General features: G+C 44.0%; 1 long non-coding RNA gene across 1 annotated transcript in view; it reads right to left on the minus strand.

The window, feature by feature from the left end:
• Nucleotides 1-208: 208 nt before the first annotated feature.
• The window catches only part of LOC112614532, a 34139-nt gene continuing 10941 nt past the window's right edge, over nucleotides 209-23406 (minus strand). Inside the window, exons 2-3 of the long non-coding RNA XR_003117095.1 lie at nucleotides 1371-1509; nucleotides 209-944 (exon numbers count right to left, since the gene is read on the minus strand). This is a non-coding gene — a long non-coding RNA (uncharacterized LOC112614532). The remainder of the gene's footprint in view (nucleotides 945-1370; nucleotides 1510-23406) is intronic.

Below are 23406 nucleotides of genomic sequence, written 5' to 3' on the forward strand. Positions count from 1 at the left end.
TTGATTTTTAGTGGCATAAAATGTTGTACATTTTGTACATTTATCACTATGGCATGATGTTTCGAGGATGACTGTAAATGAAATATGGATGTATACTAAAGATATTTATGTAATTTAGCAAAATTATTTTGCAAATTCATTCAAAAGAATCTGCTCAGTTCACATCTTGCTAGCATCACAAAACATTTCACAAATCACACCTTAATGTGGGAACAAGTACACATTACTTCAACATACCAAATATGTGAATGCACAAATAGTGTTTAAAATATTTTATACAATAAATTGTGACCACTCTGTTAAAATACCAGTTTCTAGAGAAAATTGATTTACGAAAAATAGCTAATCACAGTACCCCGTGAAAGCTGCATTTTTTCAGGATCATTTAATGTTTCAAGCCAAGAGATTTGGATGGTTGTCTCATTTTGTTTTCCTTTTTTTTTCCCCCATTCATTTGCTGAACAATCATCTTCTGAAACATCCCACTTCTGCCGTGGTATCAACTGGCACGTTACCAAAAAGATGTAAATGATTTAATTGAATTAGTTTAATTAGGTAAATTAACAGTTAAGCATATCACACACAAGCTTGTTCTGTTTCTACCACGTTATGGAGATAATTTAGTACAGAAGGAGAACGGGCATGACCAAAATTCCAATGAAATGAGCCAGACTAGCTGGCAGAGGGGAAAAAAACACAAAGATAACAGTTGCTGGAATTAAATCTGGGTAAATAATTTATGTGCTGGATTCATTATGTAATTTGAGTCGTAGACAACCAGTTGATAGTCAATGAATGTGCAAAAACATTGCTACTGAGTGGAAGCGTGAAGACGACCGAAGTGTTTCTGACCTTTCCCGAAACATATTCCCGGGAAAATTCCAGCGGTCCTTGGTAATTTAGACAAACTGAGGCAATGCCAGCCAGCTTGGCTAATCAAAAATCTGAATTAAAACAAAAAAACAAATGAACTGTGGTTTGACGTCCTTCAAGTATATGCCATGCCATTAAATCAAACAAAGCAGGGGTATTCAATCTCGGCAATATGGGCATTGTTTGGGAGGACAGGCATTGGAGGGAGTTTCCAGGGCATTGCAGGATGCTTAGCAGCACCCCTGGCATCTACCCGATAATGCCAGTGAGCCCACCTTCCCTGCGGTGGTGATAATCCAGATGTCTCAAGACATTGCCAGATGTCCCCTGGGCGGGGGTGTCAAAATAACCCTGCTTCAGAACCTCTGAGATAAAACCATTGAATACTATCTAATATGAATCGTGAGGAATTCAGCTTTAGTAAATTATTCACAGTGAGTTGTAACATTCATAGCACCTACATAGAATCTTATATAAAATTTGAAAATATTTATTACCTCAAGTATGTGAAACATTTCCTGGCTGGGCATAGTGGCTCATGCCTGTAATGTCAGCACTTTAGGAGGTTGAGGCAGGCAGATGGCTTGAGCCCCAGGAGTTTGAAACAAGCCTGGACAACACAGCAAAACCCTGTCCCTATATACAGTACAAAAAATTAGCCAGGAGTACCTTTAGTCCCAGGTACTTGGGAGACTGAGGGTGGGAGGATTACTTGAGCTCAGGAGGTTGAGACTTCAGTGAGCTGTGATCATGCCTCTGGACTCCAGCCTGGGTGGAGACCCTGTCTCCAGAAAAAAAAGAAAAAAATTTATGTATATATATATATATATCTGTTAATTCTCATTCATTCATTTGGCAAGAAGCAGGTATTAACCACTAAGCACACAGTATCGTTAGATTCAAAAAGTATCAACACACTCATGGACAAGGAGTTCCAGGCAGACTTGTGGATGAGGAAATCACATAGCCAAAGCTGAGCACGGAGGGGCACACCTATGATCCCAGCTATTTGGGAGGCTGAGGTGGGAGGGAGGATGGCTTGGGCTCAGCAGTTCAAGTCCAGCCTGGGCAACATACCAAGACCCCATCTCAAAACAAAAAAAAAAAATCACGTGGCATATAGTAAATGCTGGCAAAGGTGGGAAGACCGAGGGAGCCACATTTTTAAGAGAGCCCCAGCCTTAGGTAAATAGCTTTTAGTTCTGTGTGGCAGCAGGGGTGACCACTAAGGCATCAAAGCCTGAGCTAAGACGTTCACTGATCTAGTGGCAATGAGAGAAATTGGGAGGCTTTAAGCAAAGGAATGTTACATACAGTCAGTGTTGACTTCTGGAAATAGCAAAGGTTTTAAAGTCATACTCACATGAGTTAAATACTGATGTTGTCACTTGCCAAGTGAGGCAAATTGCAGATTTCTGAGCCTCATGTCCGTATCAATAAATAATAGCTACCTCACTGCACATGGTGAGTGAGACAGTGTCCATGGAGCATTTAGCATACTATCTGCCCCATAAAAGTCACTCAACAATTATCAGTGCTTCTTTCCTTCATTAGCCGGTCTGTCCCACTCAACATCTTGCTCGTACAGAACACAATGGAAAGCCTGTGTTTCCAAGGTTTGCACTCCCCAACATCTGGGTTGTGTTGTCAAACGTCACTGAAGTTGTCCAAAACTTTGCCACTGGATTTTGTTTACTCTAGAGCTGAGTGTTTAAATCCCTTAAATTGGTAACGTCAGTTTGACGTCCATGTTAATCTTCCACGAGATTTCAGGATCTGGAATCTGGAGGTGGCTTTCTCTACCGCATACCCAGGTTTGGAGCCAAATGTGGTCATTATTACCACAGAAATCAGGGAGCACGTGGAAAAGTACCCGTTGGAAGAAGTGATTTTTTTTTATATACAAAGGAATGTAAATGTTTTGCCAAGCAAGTTTCTGGCAAGAGTGCCTCCAATGCCGGTATTTTCGTGCTGTAAGGAAACAGCGACAAGCAAACAGAGGGGATGGGAGACCTGCTTTACATTTGGAAATACCAACAAAGCCACATTCCCACCCCTTCTGCAAATGTATCACTAACGTACACAATGCTTTGTATATATAATGGAATGAAGGGCTAAGCTGTTTTGTGTGGGATTCTGACATGTCTCTTTCTTTTTCTCACACACACTCTGCAGTGATACATCTATAAATGAAGGGGACATTTCCAAGAACACATTTCATTGTCAGAAATATATACACACCATGTAGAACAAACACAGCCTGAACAAAGATGTCCTCTTCCCCCAACCACTCCTTCCCTGGGTACCCACTTCTCATCCTTTACTGTGACAGTGGGACTCCCCATTCCAGGTAATCGGGCCAGGTAGCTTCTGGGAGTTGAGCCTGTAGGGTGGCTGCCCTGAAGTCACTCAACAGCAGTCCTGTTACCACCGTCTACCAGCTGCAACTGATGAGGAAATCGGACTCTTCCTTAATCCCTTCCACACCCTGGGGTTTATTCTCAGAAGTTTATCTAACTTGTGAATGTAATGGCTATAATAATGTACAAGTTCAGATTAACCCAAAAGGGAAATGGCGAATTCCCAGTGGCCTCTGTCCATCTTTTAGGATTTAGAAGGTTCTAGAAGGAATGGTCAGCTGCTGTGCTTTATAGCTCCATCCCATGACCTACTGTCTTTCCTTGCATCACATAGCCTTTTCTTTTTTCCTTTTTTTTTTTTTTTTTTTTTTTTGGAGACGGAGTCTCGCTGTGTTGCCCAGGCTGGAGTGTAGTGGCACCATCTCAGCTCACTGCAAGCTCTGCCTCCCGGGTTCACGCCACTCTTCTGCCTCAGCCTCCTGAGGAGCTGGTACTACAGGCGCCCGCCACCACACCTGGCTAATTTTTTTTTTTTTTTTTGTATTTTTAGTTGAGACAGGGTTTCACCGTGTTAGCCAGGATGGTCTCCATCTCCTGACCTCGTGATCCACCTGCCTTGTCCTCCAAAAGTACTGGGATTACAGGCGTGAGCCACCGCACCTCTTTTTCCTTTTTAAAAAATTATTTTGAAATTATTTTAGACAACAAAGTTGGCAAAAATTGTTCAGAGAGTTTCTGCGTATTCCTCACCCAACTTCCCCAATGGTAACAATCCTAGATAACTGTGGTGCAACTATCAAAATTAAGAAATCAGCTGGGCATGGTGGTGCATGCTTGTAATCTCAGGTACTCAGGAGGCTGAGGCAGGAGGATCACTTGAGACCAGGAGTTTGAAGACAAACTGGGCAACATAGCAAGACCCTGTCTCCAAAAAAAAAAAGAAAAAGAAATTGCTTTTCTTAATTAATGGGTACAGTACTAATGCCAAAGTACAGATTGTATTTGGATTTCACCAGTGTTTTCACTCACGTCCTATTTCTTGGATCCTATCCACAATCCTAAATGCAGGACAGCTCTTAGCTGTGCTTCCTTCCTCTCCCTCAATCTATGACAGGCTCTCAGTCTTCTCTTGTTTTTCATACCTGGACAATTTTGAAAAGTATTGTTCCATGGCTGGATAGAATGTGTCTGAAGCTTCTCATGATTTGATTGAAGACATGCATGTGTTTTGGGCAGGAATACCAGAGGTGACATGCCCTTCTCAGGGTGTTATATGGGGGGTGCGTGATGCCAGTGTGGCTTATAACTGATAGTCACTTTGGTAAAGTGGTGTCTGCCAGGTTTTCATGCCGTAAAGTTACTGTTTTTCCCTTTGTAACTGTTAAATATGTTTTGGGAGATACATTGAGATGATGATAATATCCTACTTCCCAAACTTTCGTCTGCTACATTGAGTACCCTTGGCAGCACTGGTCTTGCCTATGACATTTATGACGGTGGTATCCTCACAGGGACTTTTCCACGTTCTCCCTAAAGTTAAGAAATAAATTTTCTTAATGAATGAGTCCAATACTGGTTTTCCAGTCCTCCCATTCCATCTATGTTTATTCATCAGCCTCCCACAACCTTTGGGCTGACTGTACACAACATTTTTATTTTCACCTTGTAGAATTTCTCCTAATCTCCCACCGTGGTCCCTATAAAGGATTCTGTAAATATTTTCAGAAGTGGAAAAGAAGAGGAGAAAAGCAAAGTAATAAAAGTGCCTACAGTGATCCCAATTTGTGCTCACTGTGTGACTTTGAACAAGTCACTGTCCTGTGAGCTTCTGTTTCCTCTTTTTTTTTTTTTTTTGAGATGGATTCTTGCTCTTGTTGCCTAGACTAGAGTGCAATGGCACGATTTCTCAGCTCACTGCAACCTCCACCTCCCAGGTTCAAGCAATTCTCCTGCCTCAGCCTCCCGAGTAGCTGGGATTACAGGTGCCCATCACCTCGCCTAACTAATTTTTGTATTTTTAGTGGAGATAGAGTTTCACCATGTCGGCCAGGCTGGTCTTGAACTCCTGACCTCAGGTGATCCACCCACCTTGGCCTCCCGAAGTGCTGGGATTACAGGCATGAGCCACCATGCCCAGCCTCATTTTCACTTCTGAAAACGCCATCTCTAAGCCCCTTCCAGCTCTAAAATGCTGTGATCCTATGACAGGCAGCTGGGTTGTGATGGAATCTGCAGCTGGCGTCACCAAACTGCCCAACAGTGAGATGAACGAACATGGGGCGGCGACAGGACAGACAGGGGAATTCAGGAAGGGGAGGAAATGGTCTATGAATCTTTTACAAGCACTAGGGATACTGACATTAATAATACTTTCCACACGGAGAAATACGTTGGAGGGAATGCTAAGGTTTGAGGAGGAAGCAGCTCCGTTTGGGATGAGGTCTTTTATCTTTGCCTGGCCCTTGAAACATACGAATCAGCCCTTTTCTCCCCAGATTGAAGAATCCATAGTGTGTGTTTTCACCATCTGTTTCATTACTTTGAATCAGGCTTAATACCCATTTAAGGCTTAATGATTGCAGAATTATACTGGATGTAAATATAGTTTTTAACAGTGTGGCTTAAAAGCTGAAGTTTCACTTTTATCCTCTTTATAAAGCTCACAAAACATGCAGACCTCAAGACTAAAAATTTTCTTAATGTCTTATAAGCCAAGTCTGTTTTTTCTGGTTTGCAGCTCAGAGCCAATTTGTATTGATATTTTAAATATACAATTAGAAATTACCGATTATTTTGCCTATCTTGCTAGCTGATTTTAGAACATCAGTCATTATTTAAAAAAAAAAAAACTGGGAGAGAAACATTTGGAACTATAAAAGGGAGGGAAGTTTGGCTCCCAGGGGTGAACTGTGAATGGTGGACTGGGCTGAACACCCAGGAGTTGATCATGGATAGAGGTCTTTGTCAAAGAGAGGTCTTTGGTCTTCCATCTCTTTTCCTCAAAGATGAGGAAAATTAAAATTTGTCCCCAGCTGGGATTATTTAAGCCAGTTCTTGTGAAACTCCTTTCCTAGCTAGTCTGTTCTCACATCTGCTGGCTAATAGAGGAATGTACTGGTTTGGGATCCAGCCTCTTGTTTGGTTTGGTTTTGTTTGAGACGGGATCTCACTCTGTCACCCAGGCTAAAATGCAGTGGCACAGTCACAGCTCACTGCAGCCTCGACCTCCCAGGCTCAAGTTCTTCCCACCTCAGCCTCCCAAGCAGCTGGGACCACGGGCACGTGCCCCCATGCCTGGTGGATCTTTTTAAATTTTTGTAGAGATGGGGGTCTCCCTATATTGCCCAGGCTGGTCTCAAACTTCTGGACTCAAGCACTTATCTTGGCCTCCCACTTCCCCCAGTGGGATCCTACCTCTTAATGATCCTTTTTAAATAGAGAACTTTTGAAATATCACTGTCATAAAACTGCTTTGGTAAATATAAGTTGGAGAATCACAGGGAAAGTGAGGGTAGGAGAACGAGTGGCCAGTTTGTCACAACTTGTAGTGAAGATTGTGTTATTGATTAAACTGTAAGTTTAGTTCTTTGCAGACAGGGACGTCCATCTCTCAGTGACTGCTGTACTGTGAATTCCATATATAGTGCCTGGCGTATAGTAGGTAATCAATAATCCGTGATGCATCAGTAAATGGTTAAAGGTAGAAATTATCTCTGTGTGGGTTAGACCCTGAATTATGGTCCCTCTCATTTACCTTTCAGATAATGGTTGGAGCTAGAGGTAACCTAAAAGGAGTATCTACACTCAAAGGTCTATGCCTTAAATTCATATACTACTTTGTAACAATATTTTTTCATAATGTGTTTATTGGAAGGCTAGTAGATACTATTCAGTAACAGAGTCCTGTGGTCAAAGTGTGAACTCCGAAAGGTTAAACAGTTTTTTGTTTACTTTTGTTTTTAACTGCAGGACTTGTCAGGGCCTTTGATCATTTGCATGGGTGTTGGGATTTACCGAGGGAGGCATAAACACTTTGAATATTGATTCTTTGTTTTTTTAAAGTATCCTTCATTCTAATAATCCGATGATCACAATTTGGGAAACATTGTTTATAATATGCAGATCATTTTTACTTGGTAAGTCATCCTAGAACATTTGGTTTCTCCAGTCTTTGACCTTGAACTCATTATATACGTGTAGAAAAATTTCCAAATCAAATGCATAACGTGAACAATGCCCCTAGGTACACAAATACTTGTTCAGTGGATGGATAGATGGATGGATGGTTTAGTGACTCTATCAGAGTAATATTGTTAGATAAATGACATCGTCAGCACCAAGATCTGGGAGAGTTGTTGAGATTTCTCCAAAACCACAGTGTTCTCACTTCGATTGCCTCTCTCCTCCACCCCAGCCCCCGGCCTAGAGCTACTCATTGCCTTTTGCTAATTGCAGGAGCTTCTAAGTGCTGCTTCCACATCTGGTCTAACTGCCTTCAAATCTGCCCACACCCAGGCTTGCTATGTCTCGGGGTCATTTACATGGCAGTCTTTCCACAGGGTGCCCAGAGCCCTCTCCAACACAGTCCCATCTCATTCTTCCAGCCTCATCCTCCTTCACTCCCTTACGTACAGGTCACGTTTCACCCAAACCAACCTCCCCTCTGTTTCCCAAGTTTCCTGTGAACTTTCTCACTCCTGTGCTGTTCTTTGCTCTGTTTTCTGTCTGGAATGCCTGGGGAATCCTGCGTCATTGATGGCAAGGGCCTCTTGAACTATTACCTATTTTTTTCACTTTTGTTCCAAACCATCTTCTTCATAAGAATGTCTCTAGTCCTGCTATTTTCTGAATTTCTGTGGCCTTCTCTGATATCACTCATAATCGCCAGTAATCCATCTGTTTGCCCCATTTCCACCTTCCTGCCCAACACGGACACTGTATTGTGAACTCCTGCAAGGCAGCATTCTCTACTTTTTTCCCCAGTACTTTGCACACCGTGGGCCCTCGGCTAATAGTTGGTGAGCTGAGCACTCCTGTTAAGATCCATAAATGCATCTGTATTATTGCTCTTCAATAGCATAGCACAGAGAGACAGACATAGATCTTGCCCTAAGAAAACACGTTGCAAATAAGAAAGCCCAATTATCTTCTAGAATTTGGAAGAGTCAAATGTACTAATAGGCTACGATGTTGCAGAAGTTCATTTTAAGTCTGTTGTTCGGCACCTGGGTGAAATACTCCTCTAGAAACAGCATCACACGTGCTGGTTGTGTCTCCCGCCAGCCCACAAAAGCCTATTTAACTTGTAATGTGTCTAAAGTCCAATACTAATAGCAGCCCCAGGGGTTCATCGGCCTCTTCCCTCAGGCCATCAGCAGTCTTAACACTACAGACCTTGCCCTGAGGCAAAGTACGAGGCCGGGATGGAAGAGGAAAAGGTGGATGATGGGGGGAAAGGAAGGGGAGGGGAGGGAGTCGTCTACTGTAAGCAAGAATGAGGTAAGCACAAATAACATGGCCATGACAAACTGAGCAAGGGAGTCCGTCCAGTCTGCCATGGCAATTCAGGTGGAATGGGTACAGTGCACTAGTGCAGGGACTTCAGGGGACAAACACGTTGACATTTACTTTTTTTTTTTTGAAACAGTCTCTCACTCTGTTGCCAGGGTGGAGTGCAGTGGCGTGATTATGGCTCACTGTAGCCTTGACCTCCCAGGCTCAGATGATCCTCCCTTCTCAGCCTCCTGAAGTAGCTGGGACTACAGGTGTGCGCCACTGTGCCTGGCTAATTTTTGCATTTTTTGTAGAGACTGGGTTTTGTCATGTTACCCAGGCTGGTCTCAAACTCCTGGGCTCAAGTGATCCACCTGCCTCGCTCTCCCAAGTGCTGGGATTATAGACATGAGCCACAGATCCTGGCTGATACTTATTTTTATTGGAACGTCTTTGGAAGACTGCCTATCTATGCCTGTCTTAGAGGTTTTTAATTGCCCTTCCTTAAGTTTTAGCCCCAGTAGAAACTAAATACATCAACAAAGAAACCAAGAAAGACTTATTTCAACACAAGGAGGCACCTGCTATCATGCAGACTGGAGATCACAAACTCAAATGTCTAAGGGGGCAGGCAGGCCATGAAAATTCATGAAACAGAACAGGAGTAAGGATGCTGAGTGTGGTGGTAACCTGCAGGGTACATGTCGCATATAAAGGACCAGCTTGAACTAAGCTTCAGTCACATGTGCACCCAGGGTTCAAAATATATCATGTTTTCAAGAGAAGCCATCGATCTGAATTTTTATGTACTATCTCCTAGATTTTATATGCTGATAGTTAAATTTAAAATTTTAAAACAAGGTAAACTGACACACACCCCAACCCCCTCACAGGCATACAGATACACTTTTGGATCCTACCCATGACATCTTTGCTGTATATGGTCATATTTCACTTAATGTGGTCCTGAAAAAAAAAATAAAGAAGTATAAATGGAATTTTTGTGGAGAGAATCATATATTCCCATTTGATGGCCATTAAAATTTCAGAAAGGTATTCCCACAGATAAAGATTTTTTGTTCAACAACACTCTTGAAAAATCATACTTCAGGGAATAGTTTATGTACATATTTCAAAGGGCAGGTGCCAATTTCTGATGACATTTTAACAATAATGCACCAATCTCCTATTAAATTTAATTGCTAACCTCTTTAAATCCCACTGTACAAGAAGTCAAAAAATTGAGGACAGTTTTGGCCAAGGACTGAGATTCTAAAGACGGAAATTCACATCAGCATTTCTGAAGTCAGCTGTAGCGTGTGGCTATTCCTAGTCTCTTCGGATTCTCTATCACAGGGCCCTGTCTTTAAAATTCCAGCAGCATGAAAGCTGTCCAGTTGGTGGCCATCCATGACATATTCAGAAGTGCTCAATGCCACCGGCAGCTCTAGGAGAGCAACCCATATCCATCTTATGTATCAGAGCTCTGTGCTATGTCGGGATGACAACTGGATATTTACAGCCTGGCATTTTGATTATTCGATGCTGGACTGTAGTTCTGGGCCTGCCACTGGGAACCTGGGCAAGTCACTTCGAGTCTGTGTGCTTTAGTTCCCCATCACCCATGAGTTGTTCTGGGAAGGAGATGGAATCGTGCTTGTGTGTGTAGCACACACGTTTTATACTCGGTAGACAGTAAACACTGTGAATCTTCGTTCTTAGGAATATCATTAGTATGATCAGAGGATGCAGCCTCTCTTGTTGGGTCCTTCCTCCATCTACTGGATATTATCCTTTCAGATCACACTGGTCCAGGAGCAGGAGATGGGACAGCACTCATCTGGGCTGTGGCTACAAACTGAAGACATTTTTTTTTAATTGTAGGTACATAGTAGGTATATATATTTTTGGGGGTTACATAAGATGCTTTTCTACAGGCATACAATGCATAATAACCACATCAGGGTAAATGGGGTACCCATCATCTCATGCATTTGGCCTTTCTTTGTATTACAAACAATTCAGTCATACTCTTATAGTTTTGTTTGCTTTGTTTTGTTTTGTTTTGAGACAGAGTCTCTCTCTGTTGCCCAGGCTGGAGTGCAATGGCACGATCTCGGCTCACTGCAGCTTCTGCCTCCTGGGTTCAAGTGATTCTCCTGCCTCAGCCTCCTGAGTAGCTGGCATTACAGACAGCTGCTACCATGCCCAGCTAATTTTTGTATTTTTAGTAGAGATGGGATTTCACCATGTTGGTCAGGCTGGTCTCAAACTCCTGACCTCAAGTGATCCACCCACCTGGGCCTCCTGAAGTACTGGGATTACAGGTGTGAGTCACCATGCCTGGACTCTTGCAGTTATTTTTAAATGTACAATAAATTATTGTTGACTTTCATCACCTTACGGTGCTGTCAAACACTAGATCTTATTTATTCTATCTAACTACATTTTTGTAGCCATTAACCATCCCTACTTCCCACCTGCCTACCTCCCCCACCCCTGCCCCCTGCCCGCTACCCTTCCCAGCCTCTGGTAACCATCATCCTACTCTCTTTCTCTCTCTGTCTCCCTGAGTTCAATTGTTGTTCATTTTCAGCTCCCACATGTGAAGTTTGTCTTTCTGTTCCTGGCTTATTTCACTTAACATAATGTCCTCCAGTTCCATCTATGTTGTTGCAAATTATAGGATCTCATTCTTTTTATGGTTAAATTTTGTAGCCATTAACCATCCCCACTTCCCACCTGCCCATCCCCCAGCCCACGACCCTTCCCAGCCTCTGGTAACCATCATCTTACTCTCTTTCTCTCTCTGTCTCCATGAGTTCAATTGCTGTTCATTTTTAGCTCCCACAAGTAGGTGAGAACATGTGAAGTTTGTCTTTCTGTTCCTGGTTTATTTTGCTTAACATAATGTCCTCCAGTTCCATCTATGTTGTTGCAAATTATAGGATCTCATTCTTTTTATGGTTGAATAGTACTCCAGTGTGTCATGTACCACATTGTCTTTATCCATTCATCACGGACCCTTAGGTCACTTCCAAATCTTGGCTGTTGAGAACAGTGCTGCAATAAACACGAAAGTGCAGTTATTTCTTTGACATACTGATTTCCCTTCTTTGGGGATTATACCCAGCAGTGGGATTGCTGGATCATATGGTAACTCTATTTTTAGTGTTTTGAGGAACCTCCAAACTGTTCTCGATAGTGGTTGTGATAATTTACATTCCCACCAGTGGTATACGATGCTTCCCTTTTCTCTACATCCTTGTCAGCATTTGTTATTGCCTGTCTTTTGAATAAAAGCCATTATAACTGGGCCACGAAGACAGTTCTTAAAACGAGAGGTGCAAGCATGTTCCAGGAGTCAAGATTTTTTACCATGTATCCGAGGCATGGCTGTCCCCAGACCAAATGAAACCATTTTTTTCTTGTCTTTGGCCATATCCAGGGTGGATGACTCAGCCAGGATATGTCTTCTCCTTGCTGAGATACATCACCGGGGTCTCCAGGGAACCCTAAGCTTTTAAAGGTCAGGACATGTTCTCCTGGCTTACTGCCTGCAATGCTGTATCTTGGCACTGTAAACCAAAAGGTATTAATAGTTGGCTTGGTAGCAAGTAAGCTGCTCATTTGGGTGAATGCTCATGTAGCAGATAAGCTAACACTTCTACTTTACTGTGGCTGGCCTTGACCAAATGAATGAATCCCTGTATTGAATGCAGAGAAAGAAGTGTTTAACAGTGGGAGTCCCTTGCACGAGGCCATCCTGAAATGAATGGTGAGAAAGCCAACATTTTTTTGGGATGGTGGGGTAATCTCTGGTGTTGATGTCTATAAAGTTTGAGCAGGTCTGGCAGATGAGGACAACTTTGGTTGCCTCGCCAGAATGGGAGAGGACCACAACACCTGAGTCCCATGCAAGGCCATGCCTGTCTCCCTTCTGAGCATGGGCTCGGACCCCAGCACACAGCAGCATCTGGCCAATGACCCAACCCTCTGGGCCACTCCCTGGAAATGTCCAGGCCACCGCTGTCCTAACTTCAAGCCTGGAGGGCCCCAAGTTTGGCTAGCTGGGAACCGCATTTCCAAAGCCCCGCTCTGCACGTCTTCCTCTCATTCCCAAAGGAGTAAGTATTCCCAGACCAGAGGGTTCCAGACAATTGAAACATATGGAACCACAGCACTTCCAGCTGTTGGGATCCCGAGTTGCCTTTATTTCTTGGCTGGACTGCCCTGGGGATGAAAAGGAAGGGCGGATGTGTCAATGAGGAACCAGTAGCAGCTGCATCTGCTGCTGGTTACAGTTATTGGCCTTCCAAATCCCTTTTTATGTCACCCCATTGGCTTGAGACCTCAAGACCTTGTCAGGGACTCTGGCTTGTCCGAGTTGATTTCTTCTGCCCGAGTTCACCCTCTCTAGTCAATTCTGCGCCAAGATCATTTCCTCCACACGTCTATTTTTATGGTGGATACAACAATAGACTTTTCTTTCTCCTGTGTCCACCCTGATATCATTTAATGCAGAAATGCCTATTTGGGAGGTCAGAATGAACAACCATCTGTTTAGGTCCCAGGCCAAATCCCTCCACCTAAGCAAAAAAAAAAGAGCTTCATAAGCATCTGCAACCAGATCTTCTTCCTCACCCACCCCCATCCACTCCTGCAGCTCACCCCTTTTCACTCCCGTCCTTCTTGGCCTCCCCAGGGGTCCAAGTCTCCTGTTTCCATCACAAGAGAAGGTGGGTGCACTTCCCCCAACTGCTGTTTGCTTTTCCCAGCCTGTGGGAATCAGAGGTTGGGGTAGGAATTGATAAAAGCCAGCATTTTGCCATAAAAGGAATCTAAGAGGGCAATGGAAGGCCATTCGCATGATTCCCCAGGCTGTCTGTCTTTGAAAAGGAAGATCTGGCCAAACCTACAGAACTTGCTGCCTCTGGAGTTTACTCTCTATTTCACTCTGTGCTGCACATCCTTGTGTATGAATTAAAGATTAAAGTCAACTTAACCTGCATTTTGCTATATCTCTATATGCAGGAGAGGAAGGGAAGGGAGCAAGTGTTCAGCGTGATCTCCTGGTTCTAACACCAGACTAGGAGATGGGAGACTAAGGGTGAAAGGATCAGAGGTCTTTTCCTGACCCTGCCACTCCCTCATGCTGTGGTCTCTTGCAAGTCATTGACCTGGACTCTACCTCCATTTCTTGAACCATGGAATGAGCACAGTGACACCTTCTTGGACTACTGATGTGTCCTCTACCAAGCTGTGTGGGTCTCAGAGCATTGATGACATCATACCACAGGCCATGGAACAAAGGACCCAAGGGGTGAAACACCATTCAGTGGAAAACCAGCATTCGGGCCCCTCCCTCATTTTCCAATGCAATCGGTTTTGGATTGTACACAGCTGAACTGTCATTCCAGCTGCTTTTAGTCACAAAGCATAGCAGCCACATTTACGGTCCCTTAGAATAAGGCTTCTAACCTCTGCACGACTGACATTTGAGGCTGGATCGTTCTCCTTGGTGGTTGGAGGTAGGGAGGTCCTGTGCATTGTAGGATGTTTAGCAGCATCCTTGGCCTCTACCCACTGAATATTTCTAGCACTCCCAAGTTGTAACAACCAAAAATATATTTAAACATGGCCAAATACGCCCTGCAGGACAAAATCACCCTTTCTGCTGAGAACTGCTGCTACAGAATCAGCCATCCTTGGAGGAAGGCATCACCAAAACACTGATTCAATTAATTGTTACTCTAAGAAACTGAAACATGAATGCATAGGCTAATTTGGTGCCATATATATATATATATATATTTTTTTTTTTTTTTTTTTTTGAGACGGAGTCTCGCTCTGCGGCGCAGGCTGGAGTGCAGTGGCCGGATCTCAGCTCACTGCAAGCTCCGCCTCCCGGGTTCACGCCATTCTCCTGCCTCAGCCTCCCGAGTAGCTGGGACTACAGGCGCCCGCCACCGCGCCCGGCTAGTTTTTTGTATTTTTTAGTNGCTAGTTTTTTGTATTTTTTTAGTAGAGACGGGGTTTCACCGTATTAGCCAGGATGGTCTCGATCTCCTGACCTTGTGATCCGCCCGTCTCGGCCTCCCAAAGTGCTGGGATTACAGGCTTGAGCCACCGCGCCCGGCCTGGTGCCATATTTAGAAACGGGAATGTCACCAGATAATATAAACCAGCCCCAGCCAAGGCTCAAGATGATAAGACTGCAAAAAGAAAATACATTCCCAAGTCCTTCTCTCTGTTCTTTTGCAGACATCTTCATGCCAGTAATATCCCGTTAGATACATTCCCAAGTCCTTCTCTCTGTTCTTTTGCAGACATCTTCATGCCACTAATATCCCATTAGTGCAAATCACAGATCATTGACCTGAAATAGACCATCCTTCGGCCCTAAAATTGTAGTAACATCTTCTGAGCACTCAAGAGTGTTCCAGGTACAGGCAGGATTTGGGCAGGAGAGTATTTCACAGATGCACATGGGTTAGGTGTGCCTATTTGGCTCTGAATCTGTAGCTAAGTATCTACGTAACAAATGTTAAACAGAATTTATCGCATTCCATATGAATTGTTGAGCCTGGAGCAGCTACATGAAGTTATCCGTATCTGCCAAAAATGAGACTTATTAAGTATCAAATAGAAAAAAGGCAGAAGCAGGCCCTAAAGGTGGACACTGTGATCATCTGAAGTTGTCTTCAGAAAGGTACCCATTGGTCCTGCCTGGACTATAAGTCTGTGATAGCTCCTGGGGCTGTAGAAGCTCCAAGGAAGGACTTTGCAGATGGATGTAGTGATGCCTCCATCATTTACAAAGGATAGGAAAACCCACATGGTCAATAAGTTCTATGTCCACAACCAGAAATGCTTTAGAAATGTGTCAGCACAGAAGGAAACAGCTCCTGGTGCCAACATGGGGGTGCCTGTGAAACGGAGGAATTAGTTCGGGGCGTTCTTTGTAGCTGATGCACAGGCATCTGATGGGGCATCCTGAGGCCGGCTTCCCAGTCCAGATGTTTTTGCTCTGCTCCCTCCTCCTAGAGACAATGGAATGTGTGTTCCCTCTACCCCTCCCCTTGGCGTGTGCCCCTACGGGCATCTACGCTGATGCTGCTTGGAAACCACACATCCCTAGGAGGAATTGTTTGTGTGGCACTCTCCAACCTTCCCTGGGGCCAAGAAAAGATTTACATTTTGCTGTGGGTGTTCCACAAGTCCCAGGCATTTCCGCTCCTTTCAAGAAGATTCCAAATGAACATAAATCTTACTCCGGCTCTGACAGCCTCCAGTCATCTGTTTACCAAAATAAACTTTAAGCATACATTGAAAAATAATTCCTAGTGAAATATGCATCCCCATGGCATTCAAGCCTGGTATTTAATGTCTTTTTTTTTTATGGTTAATAATGCATCAAAAGCATCCCTAGTCTGAAGCTGTCATTACATCACATACATGATGTGCAGGGCCCCGTTACAATGACTAAAAACTTGGAGTTAGTTTTTATTTCTTAAAAAAAAAAAAAAACAACAAAAACTAATGTATAAATTACAGTGGCCTGTTTCCCTCTATCTGTGTTTCTTTTTAATAAATCTGTGTCTTGATGAGATCAATCCACTGAAAATACCTGGCGATGTTCTTTGCTTTATACAGATAAAGAGACATGCTATATAAACAACTCCAAAATCCCCTCATTAGATCTGGGTTCTGTTTGGAGAGCACCCTGGCCTTCTTTTTTTATGTTATTCTATTGAAAAAGAAAAATCAGCCAGGATCGTAGAAAGCAGTACAGCTAAGCCTTAGTCTGTCTTGGTAGATGTGGGGGGGAAAAAAAAAACAAAAAACAGAATAATTTCCATTCTGGCGCCTAAATTTTAAAAATTCAGGAAAGCCTCATTTGTTTTTGGTTCATTGCAAAACACAGATGACTCTCAAAGTCCTTCTTTATTTCCTTTCTGGCTTTGGTCGCTGATGCTGAGAACAACACGGATGGTGGTAATGATGAGGATTAAAAGTTTCCTTCCTGAGTTATCTAGAGGCTCATATCAGCCTTGAAGAGCAACAGCCCCAGGTCTCATCACGGCCATTGGTAATGACCACATTTGTGCCCAGAAGTGATTTCTCTGCCACCTTGGACCATTGCAAATGGTCTGAGGATGATGTGACTCTGTGGGAACAACAAGCTCATAAGTGCTTGGAGGTTGGGCAGTCTGCTTACCTTGATTTGTGGCTCTGAGGACCGAATGAGATAATTAGATAATGTACGTAAAGTGCTTCGAATGGGCCTTCCACCTGGGAACCACTTCGGAAATGGTAACAGGACTTGGAGGGGCAGCAAAACGAGCTGCTAAGAGCACGGCTGTGGACTCAGGTGGTCTGGGCTCACGGGGACATCCTGAACTCAGAGACTTGGTGTCCTTATGTGTAAAATGGGGATAATAATAGTACTTGCCTTTCTCTATTATATGCTTATAATGAAGATGAAAATGAGACATGTGTAAGATGTGAAGTATCAACGGATGGCGTCTATTAACAATAATGATACCAACAACAATAACGGCAATTAGCGCTGCCTGTCTTCATAGATTTGCAAACCTGCAGGTGATGTGATTTAATGGTCTGTTTGTGGCTGCTTCCACTTGCAATTTCCTAATAACATGGCACGAACTTGGAGCCAAGATGTATCCTAGGAGGTCCTATGAGTTTTTCTCTGTGCAGATAGAGTGCATCCCAGTTTTAGGAAGTAGAAAAAGCACTCAGAGATGGTCACTTTCATGTCTTGCAGGTTTTACATTTTGATTGTTCATTCCAGGAAACCATTACAAACCACAGAATAGAGGTTGAAGTCCAGCCCTCTTCTGTGCCTTAAGGGGGATCCTCTGTCCAGAGGCTACAGGCCAGCCTTGTCCAGGACTGAGCTGAGTGGGTTGAGGAGGTGGGAGGGGCTGGCCTCCTTTAGATGGCATTAGCTTTCCCCCAGCCCCTGAAGCTGGATTCTTGGCTAACCCAGACAGGCAGAGAGTTCTCACTGGTGCAAAAAGCATTTTTGGTTTTTTTCCTAGTACTTCTCTAAGATCTGAATTTATGGCGTTCCCAAGGGGGACTCCTGCCCTTAAAACTCCCCACAAGAGTCTGTCTTCCATTTTTGCCTGGAAAAAAAAAATCCCAAGATCCAAAGGCAGAGCAACCGTGACTCCAAATGCCACCAGCGCCCAGACATTGTGGGCAGTCTGCACGTTTGGCAAATTTGCTGAGCCTTCCTTCCTGGCTCTTGGCCTGAACTCCAGTTTCTGGGCCCCTGCCTCCCAGGGGCTGACAGGCCTCACAATCCAGAGACAAACACTGCTCGCTGTCCCTTTCAGGGCTGATTTAAGAAGTTACCAGTTGGATGTGTTTGCCACCGGCCAGCCTTTCAGTGCTCAGCTCCCTCCAGCCCGCCCAGTTCAGACCCTTTCTTAGTTTCCCTATTGTTCTATTCCACGGTACTTTTTAAGTGTCAAAGCAAATTTGTGTTTCCAGTAAGAAAGCACCTTTTGCTTTTTGCCTTTAAAAAAAAAAAAAATTGCATGTGGCCTTCATGATTCTAATTCCCACGGAAAACTTAACTGTATCCACAAGAAAAGGTACAAATGTGCACACAGACCCAGCCCGCAGACACTCCTGCGCCTTCACACACCCTTACAGATGCACAATTGCATACCGCAAAGCTGGCTAATGTTGATGCATCCAGGTTGGAAATGACAGGATATGGTGGAGGACCAGTCACTTAATGAACCCCTGCGGGACCAGTCTTGGTTACTAACAATTTCTCTCCAACTCATCAAGCAGGGGAGTCACAGCCCTCCGTGTTTCACTCCATCACGTCCCCCACTGCCCCTTCTTCCTGCTCTACACAAACAAACCAATTACTGCAACGGATATAAATTGGACCCCCTTTCTGAAAATGCTCCCTCAACCTTTTTTCCACCCTTCCTTACTCAGTTCCAATCAGCCAGCCCACCAGGTGGACCGTGTGCCCACACATGCACACACATGCACACACATACATACACATGCACACACATGTGTGTGCCTATTTACACTCTTGTGTATGTTCTCTGCATCCAGTTCTTTAGTCCAGCCTGGTGTTAGCTCTATTACCTCTCAATCTACTGTCTTACGGAATACAGGTTAAGAATTACTTCTCTGTAATTTTTTGTTTTTATTTTCCATATGTACGACAGCCACCCCCAAGCCCTCCCCTCTGTCTGCCATACCTTAGGGTAACTTCCTGATTTATTCTTGGACAATGCCTTGTGTAACTCATATTGACATTAACAGCCCTCCCTGTCGTTATCAATTGATTACTTAGCTTGGAGGCTTTGTATACAGACCTGTCCCTGCTTTAAAAAAGGCATTAAAACATTGGATTGACAAATTTTTATAAGTTAAGGAGTGAGCAGTTTCACAGCTGGAACATGAGCCACCATGGGTAAGATGGCAGGACAGTTTTCTCAACCTCAGTGCTACTCAAAGCGGGTCCACAGGTCGTTCCTGGTCTGTGAACCATTTGATAGGGATTCTCAACAAGTACAGAAATTCAGAGTAAGAGTTGAAAGACTCTTACAGCCATCTGACATGACTGCAACATTCAAGCGACATTTTATTTTTCTAGTAATTCAACTTGTATGTATTTTACAAAAGTCTCAGGCCATGGGAAATTGGATATTAGCAACAAAAACAACAACCAAGTTGCCCTTCATGCCAGGTTATTTGAGAAGCAAGGTTCTCCATCATCAATGAAGACGTTCAAGTTTACCCGAGGAAACAAGGGGTCCCTTTGGAAGTTGGATCATTTTGGCTCAATTCAGTCTTTGTTTACAGATCCTTAACTGAGTGGTTGGTGTGATCAAGAAAATGCAGAAAAAGTTAAAACTAATATGTATGTAAATAACGATCACAAGAAACAAAGATAACCCAGTCTTGAAATGCAGATATGTGGGAAACGATCATATTTTGCAAAGATTCTGCTTTGAAATAAGTTTTGGCCAATAAATCTATCATGTTCCTTTCCTGGACTAGTATTTTGGCTCCATTTCCATAAAGAAGGTGACTCTCTTAAAATGCTGGAGTCAGGTGATCCTACTAACTTGCCTATGAAAAGCTGGATGCAGTTGTTTTTCAGAGGACGTTATTGTTAGTCTTTTGGCATTTACAGGTCTCTGTGGAGTCAGACCCTTGTTGTAACAGGGCTCTCTGTGTGTAAGCCTCCATGCACATTTCAAAGACAGACGTTTGTTCCCTCCGGCATGAGGAACAATTACCCAATTATCTAAGCAGAATGATAGGTGTCTATGACAAATCGTAGGCTGGAGACATTTTAGAAATAATAATAACTGAATTTTTAGTGCACCTTCCAGTTTTTACAAAGCACGTGTACCTCTGTACATCCTAACTCTCAGGATGCTCAGAGCCAGCCAGCCAAGGGGACAGGGCTGGGCTTCGTGCCTTCATTTTAAGGCAGGCGTCTGTTACCTAGAACTCAGCACATCCCCTGTTGCTGCGTGTCCATCCAAATGCTGCACAAGGCCCAAGGAGATTCCCAGGGAACAGAAAGAACCTCCCCTTGCAATCATTTTTGCTCTGTGTGCAAGGAAAACCCACAAGGGGACACCGGTGGAATCTGACAGTCCTCTGGGCTTTTGAGGTGTGTGTGGTTTTTTTTTTTTTTTTTTTAAATTACCTGTGGGCTTTATCAGCTGGATCGTGACTGGAGGCAGTGCAGGGAAAAAGGGAACACCGGGCATTAAAAATGACAAAGCACTTTCATTTGTGAGGGCCATCTGAGGAAGGTGGAAATGAATATATTTTTCTGAGGGGAAAGCAATTTCACAAGCCCTGCCTGCATACAGATGAGCGGGACCACAGACCGGCTCGAGATGGCCACCGACATTCCCAGGGAAAGACAGATGATGGATGTTTCCTCATTAGGTGGCTGGGGATGGAATTTTACGCAAAATTCAAAGAAAGAAAAAAAAAATCCCAGTTCCGCTCCTCTTCCTTTCATGAGGGCCTTCCTGTACCGGAGCCAGACAAACCTGGCCACGGAAGTGACCCAGAATTACTCGGAGGTGACGGGGATGGCTTCTGGGGCAGATAGAGAAGCCAAACACCAAGCAGGCCTGGTGACTGGGAGAGACAGTGTCCCCTCTGCAGTAGAACAAAAGGTAATAAATGGCTTTTGCAGCAATTAAACACAAGAGCAAAGGTGAACCTCCAACTCCTCAGCATTATCCCTTTTTTAAGGAAAACAAAGATGACCAAGAGCCACCAACTCGGAAGAACCTCACCCCTAACTGGGGACACAAGCAACTGTCTGTTTTTTTTTTTTTTTTTTTTTTTCTATCAGTGAACTTTTCGCTGCGGCACCTTACGGCTTTCATAGATCAGATGTTCGGGAGCAGCCGGGGGAGTCCCATTCCATCTTGCATTTGCTAAAATGCATTCGGAATCACATTATTATAGATGATGCAAGATTGGAAGATAGCGAAGATGAAAATGTAGCCCGGGATGCTTCTGAGAGAAGGAAGTCAGACTGACCCCGTGGAGACCAAGCTGCGGGCTCTTTGTTTGCCACAGATCTGCTTGCCTGAGGGAATGGTTCAGCTCTTCCTTCCCTTTCATTCCCGTCTTGTGGGAGAAATGAAAACATGAAACAGGGAGAGAATATCCCTGCAAACTCCCGTCACACACCAACAGCTCATGTACACACACACACATGCACAAACAAAACGGGGCCACGGTTTTAGCATTTTGCTCAGACCTGCCACCTTGTTCATGCGGAAACTCGCTTGTGAGAATTGAAAATAAGGAAGGCAGGAACTTGTATCTTCTCCGGTTAGCTGTGTGGCGTCAGGGCAATCACTTACCCTCTCTGGGCCTCAGTTTCCTCATCTGAAAAAACAACAAAGCTTTGGATTTGATAACCTTAGTGATTTTTTTTTTTTTTTTTTTTTACAGATTTGACTTTCTCTGATTCACTAAATTCATCCGTAAAGAAAAGCCTCACTCAGGAAAGCTCATGGGTTTTGTACACACGTATGTGAACACCTATGTCTGTATGTCTGTTATTGTGTGTGCAGCCTCAGCTTTGCACAGGCAGTAATGCAATAATGCAGTAATCCATTTCATTCCTTCTGCAAGTCCAGCCTCTGGGGGTGTACCCTCCGCTGTCTACACACACACACACACACACACACACCACACACACTTTGCACACACTTGTGATGGTCCTGTTGTATCCAGACAGCTACATCTTCTGAAAATCATAATTAGGGTGATGCCGGAATGACACTTCTCTCCAGTCCCCCAGCATGGAGACAAAACAGCACTCGATTCCTGTTGAAGGCAGTGGAGGTAACCACGGCCCACTCAAGCGTGTCGGGGGATTGGCTGCATGCTCCAGTGCACTGCAGCATGTCGATCCTCCTGAATAAACTAATCAACCCATTTGCACCTTTGTGAAAACGCATCTTAGAGTCAATGAAATAGGTGTGGTAGAGACAATGCCAAGACTGAGTGGAGGAAAAAGAAAGAAGGATTATAAAAAACAAACTTGCTATCATGGGGTGCTGTGTGTCCCCAGGGTCGGAGAGATGTCTTAATATCCAAAAAACTGGAGTCCCTTCTGCTTGCTTTCACGGGGCAAAGTCTTTACCTCAGTGTTTCCACCCATGCCTCAGAGGAAGGGAACTCCCCAAGTTCCCAGATTGTTTGTAACAATTGTTTAGTGAAGAGAATATTCTACCTTTCTAAGAATTCCACAAACATCCGGATACTCAGGTTCCCAATCCTTCCCTTTAACTTTTTTCTAAGGCTGCTTAAGATCCACTGCCAGCCGGGCACAGTGGCTCACACCTGCAATCCTAGCACTTTGGGGGGCCGAGATGAGTGGATCACCTGAGGCCAGGAGTTTGAGACTGGCCTTGCCAATGTGGCGAAACCCTGATTCTACTAAAAATACAAAAAAAAAAAAATTAGCGGGGCATGGTAGTGCGGGCCTGTAATCCCAGCTACCTGGGAGGCTTAGGCAGGAAAATTGCTTGAACCCAGGAGGCAGAGGTTGCAGTGAGCTGAGATGGTGCCACTACATTCCAGCCTAGGCAACAGAGTGAGACTCTATCTCAAAAAAAATCAAACAAACAAACAAACAAAAAACCCACTGCTACTTACCGTGGACTTGTGCTGGCAAGAGAGCAATGCTGAATGGCGGTCTCAGTGTTATAGGAGTTCCTAGCCAATGGGATCGTGCCATCATGTACTACAAATGGTGTGCTTACGGGTCAGCTTATGTAAGAAGTGAGTCAGATGGTATCTGGGCATCCCATGCCATTTCTCTGATAAGTCTGGACACAAAGTATGGAGGGCACCAGTGGTGTGCTAATAAATAGGCTCTCAAAAATTTTTAAAGATCGTCTTATGGATAATTTGCTGATTTCTGTGTTATAAATGCTCCACCTGACTTCCACAATAATAGCTGTATTTAATAACTGGCTCACACGACTCCTGAAAATTTAACAAACAGCTCTCATGAGCCAATGCAGGCCAACACCAGCGCTCACAGAAAGAAATTCTCATGGTACCAATTGGAATTACCAACAGTGCAGGCTCTTCCCTGCTTCCCTAGAAATGCTGATGT

Source organism: Theropithecus gelada, chromosome 20 (assembly GCF_003255815.1).
Source record: "Theropithecus gelada isolate Dixy chromosome 20, Tgel_1.0, whole genome shotgun sequence".
Lineage (NCBI taxonomy): Eukaryota > Metazoa > Chordata > Mammalia > Primates > Cercopithecidae > Theropithecus > Theropithecus gelada.